Below are 14,225 nucleotides of genomic sequence, written 5' to 3' on the forward strand. Positions count from 1 at the left end.
TAAATTAGTCCCATAGGCTCTTTTTCTTCTTCATATATTATTTTTACATATTTTCACAATACACGGCGGTATATTTGTACAGTTTCTCCTAGCTTTTATTAAATTGGAGGCATAGTGGCTGTAACCGTTGAGCGTGTCATCAACGACTGGCGGATTGGAAGTGAATAACAGCGACCATGCTGGACATGTGCGCCTAGTATGCTAAAACATTACTCAAATAATATCGGCTGTGCCCCGCTTGGTCTAGAGAGCTACAGTATTTATGCCGAATTCCACTGAAATAAAATGTTCTTTTGATTTACAACACCACCGACTAGTGGGTGTAGTCGTTCTTTTCGCCGAATGTTTATCATCGATTTTTGGTTTTTTATTATTGAGGTTTCAAAATATTAATTGAAAATGGATAAAAAAGGTATTATTGCATTTAACTTATACACAAACCTACTCAACACAACACAGCCTAATTTCTCGGTTATCGGTTTTTTGTCTATTGCACTCGGTGTACCTACACCATGGCCCCCATATCCTGAAACGGGCCCTCAGGTTAGGATATTTGGCGGCCTCCCTTCGGCTAAGATTAAAGACAGTATGAAACACTATTTTAACGTTTTTCAAATTGTGTTTTAGTTCAAATTAAGGGTACTTATACAGTGAATTATTGGCGATTTTTAATACATCTACTTTAATAATGTAGCTGTCGAGTATGGACAATAATAATCAGAAAATATGTTGCACAATTGTGTAATTGAAAATGTTCATGGTCATGAAGTATAGTAGCGCTGCAGGCGATGTTTTTTTACTATTAAAGCTAATTTATGATGTGTGTTTATCTCACTTATCTGGTCAACCCTACACGCCGGGCCACCCACACCCCGCCCGGGCCCCCAGGCTAGAGCCTCTCCAGCCATGACCTACACCACTCCGGAATTCGGGTGGACACCGAGAATTTTTTGACAGTTCCATTAGGGATTGGGTTTCTAAAAAAACCCGACATTAGTGTTTCGAAATTTTTGTGTTTGAAATTAAAATTTAAGATATTTTTCTAAAAATGGTGCTGGATAATTACAAATCATTTTTTTGCCGTGTTTTTATTTGTCTAAACCAAAGGTATAGTTTATTGGCTTTCAATTTCAATGTTTAAAATGATTCTGATAATTTTCATGTTTAGGGGTGCCAGGATGCGCCACTGACATATTGTATTGAATAATTTTTACTAGGTTGGGTACATCGCTGTATAGTGCTCGTGAAAATGTTTGAATAATTAGATTTGGGATATGAAAATATTTATATATTTTACAACAATGACAATTTATTATTCACAATCACTCATACGGGGTACAACAGCCGGGACAAAATGCCAAACCGGCCGGGACGCCTGGACCAATAATATGTGAAACCGGGACGTATTGTAAGCCTAATTTCAATTTCAATTTCAATTTATTTATTTTACATATTGTGGACATTACAAATTATAAGTTTAAGACGTTCACAACATGACATTTAGAAACAAAGAAATATTATTAAAACAGTATTATGTACATAACAAAAGAGATAGATCAGTATTAAGTAATTCTACCGTATAAATGTGTAAATACAAAAAATATGAAGTATATAGGTACAAGGAAGTACACCGGATGAGTTAAGCAGACCCTATTTTAAGAATTTATAAAATAACGTCCACCTATACTCATCCTCACGTAGATGGAATATATCAAAATCCGAAGCGATTTGGTTGAACAGAGTTATTACCCTCCCAATTGGCATCACCAATGGCAGGTTAGTTCTGCTCCTCGGGAGAACAAACAACTGATGCTCCCGATTTCTAAGATAGTTATCAGGGACACACAAGTCAATACTACCAAGAATGGCAGAGTTCTCATTCACACCACGTATAAGTCGAAAAAAATACGTGGCCAAATATTGATATCTTCTAGCACTTAAACTACAGTATGTAAGCATACCTAAGAGAAAGTCAGTCGGATAAAGCCACGGATAGTATCCATATAACCTCAAATAAAGGAGTCTCAAAAATTTCTTTTGAACTCGCTCCACCATAAGGTCATATTTCAACTGATGCGGGGCCAAAATAATCGACCCACTCTCAAGCCGGCTTCTCACTAAGGAATTATAAACAATTTTTAAAACAATAGCATCCGAAAAGACCCGGTAAGTACGCAAGACGAAGCCCAACATTTGTAGCGCCTTTTTACAAATGATAGCTATATGACCACTAAATGACAGCTTACTGTCAAACGTAATGCCAAGATATCTTACAGATAGTATTCGCGAAAGAAGTCTGCCATGCATCGAATATTGGAAAAATAATACTCGCTAACTATTACTTATATTGTGGTCGAGTATCATTCAAATAATTCGAAACTATTCAAAACGCTGGTGAAATGACAAATATCTCAAAATCAAAAGATACCTATATACCTACCTACTTCAATTTTATTCTTAGATTAGAAGTACAACTTTTTTGAAAAACCAAGTAATAATAATAGGTACCTACCTATGTACGAGGATACACTAATAATCATTGTATACCTACCGGACCTAAATATCAAAGTTCAAATAATTATTGCGTGACTACCTTTGTATGAATAGGTAAGGTATGCATCACGTTTCTATGACGATTTAAAGATATGAATAGGCGAAATCAAATATTTTTTTGGTTTTTTTTTTACCTATTTTTTGCACTCAGTGGCGTGCCTAGCCAACAAAAATGTCGCCCTTATAAACTCAATATTATTAAATTTGAATGTAAGCATAATCTTTACATTTGGACGCCTGAATAGTATCTTCAAAGGTGACTTACCATTGTCTCTTAAGCATAAAGTGTTCAACTAATATGTGCTACCGACGCTCACGTATGCATGTAAAACATGGACTCTTAATGTAAGAGAAATCCAAAAATTACGAGTAGCTCTACATCGCATGGAAAGGTGTGTTTTGTACATAACGCGCAAAGCTCACAAAAAAAACCAATGGATAAGGAAGCAAGCAAGAGTACGGGATGTGGTAGATGTCGCTAAGTAGATGGAAATTGCAATGGACTGGACATGTCGCTCGACGAGTAGACAACCGCTGGACAAATGCCGTCATACAGTGGTACCCAAAGGGCATTAAACGCCCACAAGTGCGCCCTAAAACCAGAGCTCATAAAGTTAGGTGGATGTAAGTGGCATCAAAGAACTAGAGATTGAGAAGAGTGAAGATAGCTAGGGGAGGCCTTCATCCAGCAGTGGATCGACCCCGAGGGATTTCTGTTGAAATTTGATTGACTCACATAAATCGCTTGTTTTGAAATTTTAACAATATTATGTTGCAAGATACATTGTAGTTATAAATTAATGGTTTCCTGCCAAGTCATGCTGGATGGTAGGGTATTCACCCTACAAATATACATGTTTTTTAATGACAGCAAAAAGGGTTGCTTCAAAATGTTATTGCGACCAATTATTGTTGAGACTTTTCCAATTCCTCATAAAGGGGAACTTGTAGTCGAGTGACACGTCCAATCAATTATTATGACACGCTATTTATTGACCAGCTCACAATGAAATAATATGTTGAAATGATTATGCAACAAATTGCAGATCCGCTATCTCATAATATTACCAAATCATTATTATACTGACTGATTCTACGTGAAAATATTAATATTTAATAAATAATATTATAATTGAGATCTGGGTCACAGGAATCCAATGACAGCTACATAATAATATGTAATATGTATTTTAAACTATATAATATACTTTTTATATAGTTCCGCTCGCGGAACACAATTTAACGGAAACTGGCTTACCCTACGAGTATATATTAATTTTATTTATTCAAAAATTATTTATTCACAAACAAAATAAAATAAGAAAAACTTACTAAACGTGAAGCCTACAAAAACAATTTAATGAAAGGGATGTGGTTGCATGTTTTTACAGCACTTGGCCATTGCGACTTGAAAAATTTCTTAGTTTTCAAAAAATTTGTCTCGAACGAGAAAGTCTTTCTCATCGAGGATTGTAACCATGGCCCCCACATCTTGAAGCGGGCCCCAAGGCTAGGATCTTTGTCGGTCCCTCTACCTATCGCCAAAGTTAAAGGCAGTATGACACTCTACAATAGCGTTTTCCAAATGGTATTCGTGGTAAAATTAAGGGTATTTTTAATACTTACATCCGCTTGGAGTTATCAAGTAATGACACACAATTAAAAATTATATCGCACAACCACATATCATTATTAAAGGAAAGCGACTTTTTGCTATTAGAGCAAATTTGTGATGTGTGTTTAGCTCACTTATTTGGTCGACTCGCCACGTCGCCCCCACATGAGTCCAGGCCCTCAGGATAGAGCCCTGTTAGCCCCCCTTGTGGTGGCCATGATTGTAACACATCTACCTTATTTTTCATAGAATTAACAAAAAACTCTGTTTTAATACCAACTTGTTTAATCAATTTCTAAATATTTACAATCCGGACACTTTCTTGTCACCACTTTAGCTTCATAAAACGTATTCGCAAAAATTGTATTTTCTTTTGCGCTTCCACAGAATGTGACACCCCTAAGCAGTGCGTTACCACACGCGACGCCACTGTCCGCATTTACGTATTTCTTATCTAATAATACAGCAGAGGTTGAATGCCACCCCAACCGTTCATATTTCTTGGTAAGGATTCGAAGCCTTAGGATAAACATGATAAACACGCCCAAAGTAAAATATTGCGGTGGAATAGCCTGGCGATATGGAAATAATACTCATTTATAGATTAACTACCTACATTATGAGGATTAAAAAAAGATATTAAAGGTTGGTAAACTGACATTTGCAAGTATTTATTAAATTAAAACAACATGAATAATATGTAAAGTATTATCAGCCAATGTTTGTGACCGTTGACTAAAATTGACTTGTATTCTGATTCACGATGTTTTTAATCACAGAACAGATTAATTAACATAGGTAATTCAGATAGGCTATACCCCAATACACTACTTGTTAAAGTTTAGACCAGTGGTTCTCATGTGCGACCACCAACATCATTTTCAGTGCCTATTTAATTTAATTAACTGGGCTAACGTTAAATATGCGTTATTGGAAATCAGTGACGTCCCTAGACAGAATGCCACCCCTTAGCCGCGCCAAAATGCCGCCTCAATCTTTATAAAGTATTTTTTATCATCCTTTCATGACTCCAATATCTAAGAAATGTGTTGTATGGCTACATTACTAATAAAACATAAACTGTAATTATTCGCAAATCTGCTCGTGTCATTTCTGGTCACCAAGGACGCCGAAGGGCAACGGAAGTAAACTAGACATCGCAAACCCAACAAAAAAATTACAGTACTGTTAAACCTTTTATATTATATAATACATTATGTTTGTTATTTATGTTTGTTGAGTAAGCTGAATTTTTAATGGAAAGATATTTTCGTTATTACTAAGTTTAGGTAGATATTTCTCCTCAATTTGCCGCCCTTCCAGTAACTGCCACCCCCAAGCGACGCTCAATCTGCCTACACCCACGGGACGTCACTGTTGGAAATGAATCGTGGCCAGTGGCGCACCCAGGATTTAATATTGGGGGGGGCCCAAGGAGGAGAATGTAAATTAGTCCCATAGACTCTTTTTCTTACACAGCTTAATTTCTCGTTTATCGGTCTTTTGTCTATTGCACTCGGTGTACCTATACCATGGTCTCCACATCCTGAAACGGGCCCTCAGGCTAGGATATTTGGCGGGCCCCCTACCTACCGCTAAGATTAAATGCAGTGTGAAACACTACATTAACGTTTTTCAAATTGTATTTTAGTTCAAATTAAGGGTACTTATACAGTGAATTATTTGCGATTTTTCATACATCTACTTTAATAATGGAGCTGTAGAGTATCAACACATAATATTCAAAAAATATATTGCACAATTATATAAGTAATTGAAAATGTTCATGGCCATGAAGTGTAATAGCGCCACAGGCGACTTTTTTACTACTAAAGCTAATTTATGATGTGTGTTTATCTCACTTATCTGGTCAACCCGACACGCCGGGCCCCCAGGCTAGAGCCCTGTCAGCCCTCCCCAGCCATGACCTACATCACTCCGGAATTCGGGTGGACACCGAGAATTTTTTGACAGTTCCCTTAGGTATTGGGTTTCTAAAAAAAACCTGACATTAGTGTTTCGAAATTTTTGTGTTAGAAATTAAAATCTAAGAAATTTTTCTAAAAAGGGTGCTGGAGAATTATTACAAATCATTTTTTTGCCGCGTTTTATTGGCTTTCGATGTCAATGTTTAAAATCATTCTGATAATTTTCATGTTTGAGGGGTGCCAGGGCCCCTTGCCCCCCCCTCCCTGGGTGCGCCACTGGTGTACACCACTCCGGAATTCGGATGGACACCGAGAATTTTTTGACATTTCCATTAGAGATTGAGTTTCTAAAAAAACCCGACATTAGTGTTACGAAATTTTTGTGTTAGAAATTAAAATCTAAGAAATTTTTCTAAAGAGGGTGCTGGAGAATTTCAAATCATTTTTTGCCGTGTTTTTATTTGTCTAATCTATTGGCTTTCAATTTCAATATTTTGGGGGGGGGGGGGGGGGGCAAGGCCCCTTGGCCCACCCCCTGGGTGCGCCACGGATCGTGACCAAGTAGGTACTTAATGTCAACTTAGAAGCAGCCATATTGTGGCTCGCATTGGAAAAAAGGAGTATTGAGGAATTTCCATTTGCATTATTTTTAAATAAATAGATATTATGTACTAAAATATTCAAATGTCTTTTATTAAATGGATTAAATTGATCCATTTTTTTAGTACCTAAATTAAATTTAACTTTAATTATTTCAATCACAACAAAAGTGAAATTTGGTGCGGCCACCAGACGTTTCTATAGAACTGTCAATGTCAATTGTGCGGTCACAGTTCACAGTTAAATTTCACGTGAGAACCACTGGTTTAGACTATCGCGCTCTATCTGATACTATACGAACGAGGCCGCGTTGACCACAGTGTGACTCATCTAAAACGCATCGGTTCAACCTTGGTTGCACCAAATCTGATACGGTAATAATCATCCACCCTAAACTTGTCATTATCATTTATCCCAAAACCCAAGTGTAACCGTGATAGTGACATTCCGAACAGTCTGTTTACCAGTGCATGAGTGCGTGAACACCGAACCAGCTCCAGAGCGCGCCGGCCCTCTCAACATGAAATATCAGTGTCTGGCACCCTGTTGACCCCCCCCCCCCCCCTAAATCCGTAATGCACAAACATCTTCCAAAAGCGCAACTATAAAGCTTTCTCTAATGCACAGTAAAGATTTTTGACTAATTCATAGTTCAACTGTTTTTTTATATTTATCTTAAAAACATCGATTCTTATAAAAATGCAAATGCATTTAACGTCTTGAAATCCTCTTTTACTTAAATTTAATATTTTTTAAAATTTAAAAAATTTTTTAATTTGTTTTTTTGTGAAGCCCAATAATATAATAGATCAGCTGTAGTATTATGTCAAAACACGATATGTCCGTTTTTATAAATTGTTTTGGAGAGAAATTTTAAACTTCGAAAGAAATTCAAACAATGGACATATTACATTTATTATTCCAACCTATAAGACATAGACATACTTACTATATTTTGATATTATCTTGTCGAGTCTGAAGGTACATATTATATTATTTAACTCATTTTGCGGTTGCAACAAACGGACATATCATGTTTTGCCATGTTTAACTTTGCTGGTCTTATAAAAAATGAATTTAATAAAAATTATAAATTGATCACAGTCCACCCCTTACTTACTAAATCCTTCTTCGGCGAAAAATTCATCGCGTATGCGGACGCAGTAATGGATACGGCGACTGTCGATGAGTAAGTTATTGATTTATTGCACGCTACTGCTGTTCGAAATTCGATGAATTTCATCGATGCAAATTCGCGAGCTTATCGGAGCGTTATGTCTGTAAATAAAATGCGGATTGTCGGTGGTTTTTTGTTTCGTATTTTGTGACTTTACGGGTATGCTCATAAAAATTTACAAAAACATATTGAAGCGAAAAATGAGTGTGGAATATCACTGCATTTTCGTAAATTGGTCAAACTATTCTTCAACTGGGCGACGGTAAGAGGAAAATGCACATCAGTTTAAAACGCAAGGATTCACATCTTCTAGCCGTGAATGAATTTGAAAACTGCTTTCATGTAAGATTCATTAATCATGGCCCCCACAAAGGGGGGCTGACAGGGCTCTAGCCTGGGGGCCCGGGCTCAGGAGGGGCCCAACGTGGCAGATCAACTAGTTAAATGAGATAAACACACCGTAAATTTATAAGCTCTAATAGATCAGTAGTATTTTATTTTATAATTATTTTTAGTGTCTCCTAACTAATGAATATGACTATTTATCCAACATGGCGGAGGGTCAGACGTTACTTGGCTATCACAAAAGAGGGTCGCGCTCAGTGCTTTATAATATGATGCTGAGTGCAGACAATTCAAGCTGATTTATTTAATAATACGAAAAATCGCTAAAAAATACACGGAATACCCTTTATTTTACGCGGAACCCTGGAGTTCCACGGAATATTATTTAGGAAACACTACTATAGAACATTACACTGCCCTTAACCTTAGCGATAGGTTGGGGGGCCCGCCAAATATCGTGGCCTGGGGGCCCGCTTCAGGATGTGGGGGCCATGTGGTTAATACTATACTTAATAAAATGAACGCCCACGGTGGCCGCGCGGCATAAGCGTTGGACTATAAAGCCGTGGGTCTTGCAAGTAGGTACACATATTGTTTTTCAATTTGTGTGTGTCAGGGTATGGACCTAATAGGTTGAGCAAGTGGCTGACATCCATTTCTCGTAATAAACAAAATCTGTCAATACAAACTTCCACTCTGCGGAGGCCCATATGATCCTATCAGGATTGGACATGGTCGGAAAAAATAAAATGAATGACGGTGAAGAAGGGTGCCTGTTGAAGGAAAGCGGGCATTGGTAGGTAACCGAAAGAAACTCCTAGGACATCCATATTTACAAGAATTGAAATTGTTGTCAATTTTACTGAGCAAAAAATATAATATTTTACCTTTTTACAATAGACATTTTCACGAAAAAAAGACAACGTGCATTAAAATAGATATAAAAAGTAATGTGAGTATAAGTAACCGCGTTCGAACAAGGGCTAGGAAATTCTACTGTCCTGATAGTTCAGCGTTTTGTTGAAGGGACCATTTTGCATCAAATCCCATCACGTAAATATTTATATAAACACACCACTGTAAACATGTCAGGTTTTGATATTTTGTGCGTGAGTTTTTTCCAATACTTATGTAATCTATAATTAACTATTTATTTTATTCAACGAATAATTCACAAGATTTAAGAATGTACCATTCTGATTATTGAACATACAGAGTAGCTTGATTTAGAAGAACGCTGATGAGTAGGTATTGAAAAGGCCAATAGTTACAATTTGTCTCAATCAGTATGTCACTGCGTAGCATATAGGTAAATGCGACGGACGGGGCGTAAACCTAGGAGATGCAGGGTTCCAAACCCTGTCGGGGTGGCTTACTTTTTTCAAAAAGATTTTTTCCATTGGTTATAATATATTTTCTAAGAAAGTGTTTTTCAAAATTATGTATGTTCACTTATGTAATCGTTAGTGTGTGTTGTATGCGTGAAATGTACCAAATTATCTGTAAACGTATTAGTGGAATTGCTACGTGCCATCTGGTTTACCAAGTCGATAATCAATTTATAATACATATCTACCTATAGACAGCTGATGTCTTCGGCAAATTATGGTTTTTTATAGAACATAAAAATAAATAATGACGTTAATAGGCAATTATTATAAATGTAGGCTTTAAATAATCGTCCACTATGGAGTCTTCGCCACTGGGGAATGATTAATACTCACCCTTCAAAATCTCAATGAAATCATATTATATTGCAACTGAATATAGGTACCTACATGCTTTTTTTATATTTTCACGACTCCGACATGCCTGGTATAAAACGATCGCCTGAATATTGATATATTTGGACACAGGAACTTCAAGTATTAGGCGCCAGATATTAAACCCATTATAATGAAACATCGTCTTCTCAAAAAGCATTAGATACTTTATAGTTGTGAGCAGTGGCGGTTCGACGACTTTCTAGGTGCTATGTATTAAATATACATACCAACCTACTTTCTCATATTATACATTATGTGCCAAGCTACTTATAGTATTATGATTTTATTAACGAGGAAATGAGTATTTTTTTAGAATAAATAATATGATTATCTAGGTCGTTACTTAATCACATATAAAAAGCGTGCTGAAAATATTAATTTAATTAATAATAATTATTATTATAGACTTACCATTATCAGTTTAGAACAAGGAAGTTTTTACTCATCTAGGGGTTATTTGATTCGCTCCCTAGCATGCGTATACGAACGCTAATGCATTCACATCCTTCGAAGAAAGAGATTTGTACCGCGGTGACAGCATGAGACTGAGTGACCGCGGTCAGCAAAAAATAGACACCACAGCTTTCTTAATTTATACATAGGTGTCAATGTAAAACAGGGCATATTTAATTTAATTAATTATTTAAATACCGCGTAATTATCATTGTGCTATTATATAAATTACAATCATTGCTTTATTTATTTGTATAATAATAATAATAAATATTTCTTATAAAATTGCGACGGGTTTAGATAGATAAAATAAATTAAATAGTTCATTATTTAATCATGTAATTAGTTAGGTATATTATGACATTGATAAATATATATCGGACGTATATTTTTGTCATGAGAACGATGTGGGGATGGTTCCTATGAACCCTTAAGGTAGAGCCGCCACTGGTTGTGAGTATCTAATTTGATCATGTGTGTAGTATATTAAGTTTCCAGTACCAGTAAAGCAGAGATAAATCTACGCGAAATTGTATTCTGTTAGACGTTGACCATTTTTCAGGAAGCGTGACGTCATAAAAGACTTCGTAAACAGGGAACGTGATCTGTTAGTTCTAAAGCTCAACAATTTTTACAGTGGCCTACGTGGACCATATAAAAACTCATAAATTTAATCCCGAATCTTCCTCACACATTCAAAGTGTAGGTACAATCTGAACTAGTGATTCGCAACTAGAGTTGGGTTTCGGGAATTTCCCAACGGGAATTCTCGAGAAATTTTCGGGATTTTCCCTCCCGAATCTCGTGAACGGAAATTTTTAACATTTCGGGAAATCCCGTATCTCGAGAATCTTTTCTCGGGATTCGGGATTTCTTTATTATCAAATATTAATTGAAAAAAAGATTTTCTATATGGAAAAAGTGGACAGAAAACACAAAATTCAAGGACTGATCGGGGCGTTTAACACAATTAAGACAACGTCGAATCAAAATGAGCGTAATTTTAGCAACATCAGGGAAATTTGTGTCTCAAAAGCGTACGCGATTGTCATACGCAGCGATTGACAGTCTGTGTTTTTTGAAATTCCATTTTAATAAGTAATGTTTCAAATTATTTTTGTTTTCCTACTTCTATTTTGTTTGTCTTCTTACATAAATAAAAAAAATCACATTTTTTGGAATTTGTCTGTTTTAACCAATGACACAGATTTTAGGATTTTTACAAGTTTTTTTTTTAAATTTCCCGATTTCTCGAGAATTCTCGAGAATTATTTTCTGGAAATCCCGAATCTCGAGAATTGAAAATTTCATCATTTCGGAAAATCCCGAATCTCGAGATTGAAATTTTCTCGGGAAATACCCAACTCTATTCACAACCTACTTGGTCTGCAGGAACCCTTGACATATTACTTTGTAAAATCTCAAGTAGCTTTTACCTATGATACACATTAAGTCCAGAGAGATAACTTACAAAGTAAATGTGTAAAGTAATAGACGTACCTGGGAAAACTGTGCCCTTTATGATATTATAGCGCCTGTACACGTGCATGGATTTACTTGCAGCAATAGTGTGTATTTTAAACTATCGCGATAATAACTGTTTACACGTAAGCCGGCTCTCACATCAAAGCTCGTCGCGCCTGCAAAGTATCGAATACATCGATGTGACGTCATCGTTATTCACAAAACACACGTTGCCAAATGGAGCTCCGCAGATTGGTCGAATGCGACTTTTTAGTTTGAAAAAAACATCTAACAATCGACAAGTTGCATGCTTCTCGGGCTACGAGCCGAAAACGCCGGGACGCGTACGAACACCATTGAATAAATTGGTCATTTCTATACCGGCTCGCCGATTGCCGCATCCAAATATCTATACGTTTCGAAGATTACGTGGGACTGTCGCTAGGCAGATGTGCACGGTCTTCTATGAAACACCGGATCGACGTTCTCGGAAGGTTTGATTTATGGCTGTGCGGCCGTCTGCGAGTTTAGATGTGAGAGCCGGCTAAAAGTGCTGACTATCTCGCCAATCTCATTATTGTAAGTCTGTGAGTCTGAGTAAGCGAGACGCGATATTGACATTTTATAGTACTATTTGACAGGGCGAGAATGAGTCTGTGTGGTGTAGTTCGTTATTTACTGGCGATAGTGGCGAAACTATCGTTCTACTGCACATGCGCAGATGTAGAACAAATACCAACTGTCGCGTGAAAATTCAGAAGCTTCCGAACATTTTTGATTGATGCATGCAATCTTACAACTTGCATGATAATATGATATGTTTACACGTGCATTTTCTTGTTATGGCCGCGACAGTACGTAATGTCAGCGGTAAATCCATGCACGTGTAAACGGGTGCGAATGAAGTGCACTGCTACTGTATAATTGTTGAAGGCATCACTTAAATTAAACACGTTGATAAATTACATTTTAAAAAGATGAAAATGATTAACTTGTATCAAAAATATTCAAAAGTAGGTATATTTTTTATTCCATATATAAATTTAAAATTTAAAAATAAATGTTAAATATTATTTTTAAATTATTATTTATTATTTTCGTGTTATTAAAATACATTCTCACTTATTTTTTGTTATTTAAAAAACATCCATTTTTCTAGAGAATAAAGAAAAAAATACATCTTGATTTCCTTTTCATTTATATCTAATTGAGCTTTGGAAAATCCTCTCTTCTCTGAAATTTTAAGTAAATTTCTTAGCTACTATCGAATGCACCTGAAGTTTTTTGTCACTTTCAATAATATAATATTATTTGACTGACTTGATCAGATTTCACTGCTGAAAGGGTTTTTAAATGACACTTAGGAAGTATTATATTCTAACAGTAACGTTAGCGTGGATTTTTTAAACGCGTCGGCAAAAACGAAAAGGAACAGTGCTTAGTAGGCGCCTAATTTTTTAGTTCTTCTTTCGCTGGTACTACAAACATTTTACTCTCAAAGAAAACTTTCGCTACTATAATAACTATGACACGTTATCTAACTAAGCTAAACTTTCCAAATGTTCATTTATTTTACAAATAGGTCACGACAAACCCTTTTAACTCAAAGGTTTTAAAGTTTAAATTGTACCTTTCTTGGCTTGCGGAACCTCAGTGTTTCACGGATCCTGCTTGTGTATCACTGATGGCATACGTAGTAATATTATTATATACTGAATCTATTTTTTATACGTTTTAATAACAGTAAGGTTGTGAATTTATTGCCATCAAAATTGTGTGTTGTTTTGTTTTCTCTTCAGTAGTCATTACCATGTTTTATCAATAGACTTAAGTCCTTGTTACCCAAAATTCTAGTCTTCTGTGGGTACATATAAATGGTTAAACGACGATTCATCGTAAAAACATCAGCTGTTAATAAAATCTCGTTCGTCTTTTTTGGAAAACTTATAAATTCCATTTTGGTAAAAAGATAGATTTTACAATGTTTTTCTTAGCTCGTATTATTATTTGTCTGGTGGCTTATTGTCCGGTACAAATCTTGCAATCGATTTTTAACTAACTTCCCGATTAGCTAGACATTTGAAACTTTTAGAATATATCAGAACACGATGCCAATGCATTTTTTAATAGTTTTAGCTATCTTTAAGTAGAATTGAATTTATGGCGATATTACATATTACAAATTGAATTAATAGGCATTTCCATGTAGGTATCAAGTTATAGCTAACTCTGTAGATCAATTACCGCGACAATAATCTTTGTATATCTGTTCTCACTTAGTTAGTTAATAGCCTAATTATTACATAATTATAAGTTGATAAAAT

This window comes from Rhyacophila brunnea, unplaced genomic scaffold (assembly GCF_057557595.1).
Source record: "Rhyacophila brunnea isolate RB1 unplaced genomic scaffold, BYU_Rbru_1.0 scaffold_22, whole genome shotgun sequence".
In the NCBI taxonomy this organism is placed as follows: domain Eukaryota; kingdom Metazoa; phylum Arthropoda; class Insecta; order Trichoptera; family Rhyacophilidae; genus Rhyacophila; species Rhyacophila brunnea.